Consider the following 6,006-nt stretch of genomic DNA (forward strand, 5'->3'; position numbering starts at 1 on the left):
GCTTGGAGACCAAATTTTACATTTTTTGGAATTTTTTTACTATTTATTAAGCCACTTTGAAAATCACTGATTTTACATTTTCTGGACCATTGGATCAGCGATTTTTCAAAGTGGCTTAATAAATAGTAAACAAATTCCAAAAAATATAAAATTTGGTCTCCAAGCACATCTTAATATATAGATCGCATCTAACGGTTCGGATTGACTATTCGAACTTTGAAAACGGAGAAAAAGGATAGGGTGCATTTGGGTGCACAAAAATTTGGGTGCATTTGAATGAGGATGACATAATTATAATAATAATGATAATAATAATAATAATAATAATAATAATAATAATAATAATAATAATAATAATAGTAGTAGTAGTAGTACAGTATGATATAATAACAATAATATAAATAACGATAATCATTAATTTTAACGAAATTATCTTATCTAAGTCTCCAATGGTTGCAAAACGAGCCTTAAAGGAACTTACAATGATTTATTTTATCATGCAATTTTTGGTGAAAAATAGAATATAATAGATTATATTGATAATTACAATAACCGATGGCATGACTATCATAACAAAATAAAATAGAGGTAATAGTTATGTTATTTGTAAGATAAGTCATGTATCAGATTTGGTACAATTCAAAAATCAATTTAATATAAATTTAACAATCTTGATAAATGAAATTATTTTAAATTTTAACAAAAATCATATGCAATTATCTAAATGACAAAAGCATGCACATCCGATGATTTTTTTTTCGAATTCCACAAATTCTGAAAAAAAAAATTTGAGTGGCTTAACCTCCAACTTTTATTAAAAAAAAAGTTAAATTAATTAATATACACTCAAGTTTATATGAATCTGAAATATTTTAATTAATAAATGAAGTATAATATTTTTTTTCAACAAATTAATAGCAAAAGAGATCTATAAAAAAGAGTTAAAGTCCATTTAATATATTATTCCATCGACTATCAAAAAGTAAAATATTTTACATAATTCAATAACTTTCACAATCATAGTAAATAAAATCAAAATTCAAAATCCAAAGATTTAGTACATGACGCATATAAAACGTGATAGCTGTGCTTTGTATATGTTGAGTCAGACAACACAAAATATAAACTCATATATAAAGTAGAACCAGGGTGCTCTTAAGCTCACCAAATCGATTTCAAATGACGAATCCGAACCGTTGAAACCCGCCTACCTTACGTGTGATGCATCAACATGTGAAATTTTTAAACATTCGAATTAATTTAGTATAAAGTCAAGCGGTCAAAATTAGAAGGTTAATAAATTAATTTTAGTGCATTCATTTTTTGAACGTTTTTTGACCGCTTGACTTTATACTAAATTAATTCGAATGTTTAAAAATTTCACACGTAGATGAATCACACGTAAGGTAGGCGGATTTCAACGGTTCGGATTCGTCATTTGAAATCGATTTGATGAGTTTTAGAGTTAAGCTCACCAAAACTTTGGTGAGCTTAAGAGCACCCTAGTTCTACTCTATATATATATATATATATAGTAAGTCTACCATACATTGCAATGCATATGCATTTTTGTGTATTGAACTATAAATCACCGGATTCAAAGTTCAAATGACCGATCCAAACCGTTCATCTTATATTCATATTAATATGTGCTTGGAGACCAAATTTTACATTTTTTTTGAAATTTTTTAACTATTTATTAAGCCACTTTGAAAATCGCTGATCCAACGGTAACAGTAAAATCAAAAGGCACCGGTGGATCAGTGATTTTCAAAGTGGCTTAATAAATAGTAAAAAAAATTCCCAAAATTATAAAATTTGGTCTCCAAGCACATATTAATATGGAGAACAAAATGAACGGTTTGGATCAGTCATTTGGACTTTGAATCCGGTGACTTATAGTCCAATGCACAAAAATATCTATACATTGCAATGTATGGTAGCCCCCTCTCTCTATATACATAGGAGTGTTGAGGCCCGTTTTATCCATATCAAAAATGGTTTGTTACCGTTAAAAATAATTTATTTGAATACGTCGTGAAGGCCAACAAGGATGAATGAGGTTTGTGCTTGGTAACACCTTGCCTAATTTCTTTTCCTAATAATAAATAATGGACTCCTCTTTGTTTGTTCTTGAAGGATGCGCCTATGGATTTCAAAGCCATGACTAGTTGATTGCTCTAAATCTTATTTTAAAGCCATGACTAGTTGATTTATAGGTGCTATATTGAGATTTGTGTTTGGTCCATGTTATTCTCTCTCCGAAAATTGTGTTCAACTTTATATTCAAAATAATTCATTTCCTTTCCGTATACTTTATTTTTTTTAAAATATTGTATCATATACATTGTCTTCTCGCCATATAACCCGCTCTCTCTGCGAAGTCGTGAGGGGGGAATTGAACTCTCGATCTTTGAGTACAACAACTCTAGGACTTATTCCTAGCCAATTGTGCTACTTAATTCCCCTTTCTCGGGCTCTCTGACTTGATAGTATATTTTCTTCTTATAAACTATGATTAGAACTAGGGTGTTCTTAAGTTTACCAAGTCTTTTGGTGAACTCAAGTCTAAAATCAATTAAATTGGCTTCAAATGATGAATTCGAACTATTCAAACCCGCCTACCTTACGAGTGATGCATCTACATCTATTGAAATCCGAACTATTGACCGCTTGACTTTATACTAAATTAATTCAAATGTTTAAAATTTTCACGTACAGATGCATCACTCGTTAGATAGGTGAATAATTTGAAACTGATTTGACGAATTTTAGACATGAATTCACAGAGAAACTTAGTGAACTTAAGAACACCCTGGTTCTACTTTATAAACTATATATATGATATATCTCCACATAAACTGTTTTTCCTGTTTTCATATTTGTTTCTCATAAAAAAATCAAAAAAATTAAAGACAGACCAAAACAATATCAGGATTAAGCACTGGACTTCTGATTTCAGAGGTTCGCATTAAGCATCATACAATATATACAATATATATGGTAGTTAGTTTAGTGTTTTCTATTACTTGACTAGACTGTTTTGTAATATTCAGACTTTAGTCCTCTTACTATATCTGTTTAGGCAAATTTGTTATATTAGGATTGCTTTTTTAGTATAGTCAGCCTTTTATATTGTTGCAGGTTATTTCTATTCTTAGACTTAGTGATCTGTATTGATTCACTAATTGTTTGTAATTAAATTATTTCAGTTTCGTAATGAAACAGGTGGATTCACCCATTTTTGTCACACAAAAAAAAAACGAAAAAGTTTGGTTTTAGGGTAAGGCTAAGGTGCTATGGGTTGCATAGAGACCTACGTTGCTACGGCTCAATATTCGAGTTTTTAAAATTTAAACGGTCGATCCGAACCGTTTATCTTGTTCTCCATATTAATGTGTTTGGAGACCAAATTTTGCATTTTTTGAAAATTTTTTTACTATTTTTTTAGATAGGTAGAAAATCACTTGATCTAAAAAATTCTGTACCATTCAGATATTTAATTTTTTACCTATCTAAAAAATCAGTAAATAATTTTCAAAAAATATAAAATTTGGTCTCCAAAACAAATATTAATATGATGAACAAGATGAACGGTTCGAATCGACCGTTTAAATTTTAAAAACTCAAATATTGAGCCGTAACACCGTAGGTCTCTATGCAACCCATAGCGCCTTAGCCTTACCCTTGATGGGTTTTTAATCAAACTGTTTGTTAATAATGCCTCGTCTGGTTATGAGTCTTCTTCGTTATTTAACTTTTTCCCTTTTGACAACCAAAACTTGAAAAGAACGCTGGGAATAAAGTACGTGATCTTCATTTGGTTTTCCTTTTTTGTTTGGTAAAGAGTCGAGGGAAGAATTTAATTTTGTAGCATTAATATTTAATTAACCCAGGCACCTAATTTGAAAGGAAATAAATCTGCTGCGATTTTTTGGAATCGCAGGACCATGCCTTTTCAAATCAAACCATTTATTTTTTGAAATACACAGATCTCAAAAACAATTGGTTTTAAGCACGAATCTCAAAACAAATGAATGATTTGATTTGAAAAAGCAGGTCCCTGCGATTCCGAAAAAATCGCACCAGATTTATTTACCAGTTAGTACACTTGCTCTGTCCACTGTGCATGCTTGTGGTTTTGAGCTCCACGGGTACAATAATAATGCATGCATTGATTTGTTAATTCCTTGGAAGAAAACAAAAGCAGCAATGCAATGCAACTTGGACTTGGGGAAGCTTCGCTAGCTGGTCAGCTTCAAATACCATGTGCACCCACAAAATGACAAAAACCATATGTATCAGTTACATGTGGTGTAGACTGTAGACTGTAGAGAGGTTACTAATTTTTTTTGAGTGCAAATCTGCTGGAATCCATAGGTATTTCAGGGACCTTGAAATTCACAATCCAACCATCTATATATTTCATGATTTGTGCATAAAATTCTGTCTACTTTAAGATTCGTGTATGAAAAAAATTTAAATGGTTGGATTTGGAATTTCAGGGTCCCTGAAATCCTTTGTGGATTTCAGCAGATTTCAATTCATTTTTTTGGCGGACCGCCCATTTTTCATTGTATTCCTCTACGATATAAATCTACTGTTATTCCAAAGAGCTCACAGAATCCTGTTATTATATCTCAACCGTTCAAAATTTTTCATGCACGGATCTCAAGGAAAAAAAGTTTTTGTATCCGAATCTCAACAAAGATCAATGGCTGTGATTGTAATAACAGGGTCCTGTTATCCCTTTAGAATAACAACAGATTTATTTCTTGACAAAGATCAAGGGCTGTTATCCCTCATATATTAGAGGAATAATACATGCATGAGGGAAGACGATCCATGTTAGTATAGCCGGTCATACAATCAGTGTTAACTTTTCTTTATTTACAATTCATAAATACTACAAATTCTGTTCAAATCCAAAATAAGAATTATTCAAGGACAACATATATATATTCGTGCATATCTCAGGTTGCTTTGCATTTTCTTGGGATGAAATTAAAAATTTCCAAAATGTGCATCCATGTAAAAGTTTTATTTTTTATTATACAAAGAGACATACTATAAAAGATTCTAATATGTTTTTTTTTTTTTTTTAAAAGAGGCTATTCAGCCCATTCCATTGATTGGAATATAGATAATTACATCAAAATGTTGTCTGTCTGGACTATGTTAACCATAGCCATAACCAGCCAAGTTCTTAGAAGTCATAGAAATCAACAAAACGCCACTAAGCAGAGCATACAATAACCAAAGTCTAATACTCGCAATACTCCAAAAGTATATTAACGTAGCTAATATCAGGCCACTAAGTAATGGGTTAAGGCTACTTATATCTAAATGACAAAATTGTGGTTCGTGCTTCATGATCCACTAGGGCAACTCTGGTGCCTCCCCTCCAGAGCCATCAAGGGGCTGATAAGCAACTATCTCCATGGGCATGAATTGAGCTAAGGGTATGGCATCTTCTATGACGGGAAGCCACTCTCCAATTGCATCTTTGATTTTTTTTTTTCATATTACCTGCCCAATAACCACACAATGTTTTAATTAGTAAAATCAAGGTTCTAGCTGTTTTAACATCACAATTGGTAAAACAAACTTCATTTCTATGTTTCCAAAGACTCCAAACTATTGCACTAAGTACAATCAGGAAACCAGTTTTGTTTTCATAATCAAGTGATTGGGCAAAATGTAAAAAATCATCCCATGTATTCCAATTATGCATTACCCATTGGCTTTTACCTAAATAGAACCATATTTGTTGTGCTAGAGGGCATTTGATGAATAAATGATCAATAGATTCGTTTTCAGTACAAAAATGACAAGTTTGGTCTCCTATCCACCCTTTTAAGCTAAAGATTAGCGGGCAATTGGTGTAATAAACAAATTGGTGTAAAGATTAGCGGGCAATTGGTAAATAAATGATCAATATTTGTTCTAATATGTATTCTAAACTCTAAAGTAAAGATTAGCGGGCAATTGGTGTAATAAACAAAT

The sequence above is a fragment of the Carex rostrata genome, chromosome 9 (genome assembly GCF_964058835.1).
Source record: "Carex rostrata chromosome 9, lpCarRost1.2, whole genome shotgun sequence".
In the NCBI taxonomy this organism is placed as follows: Eukaryota; Viridiplantae; Streptophyta; class Magnoliopsida; order Poales; family Cyperaceae; genus Carex; species Carex rostrata.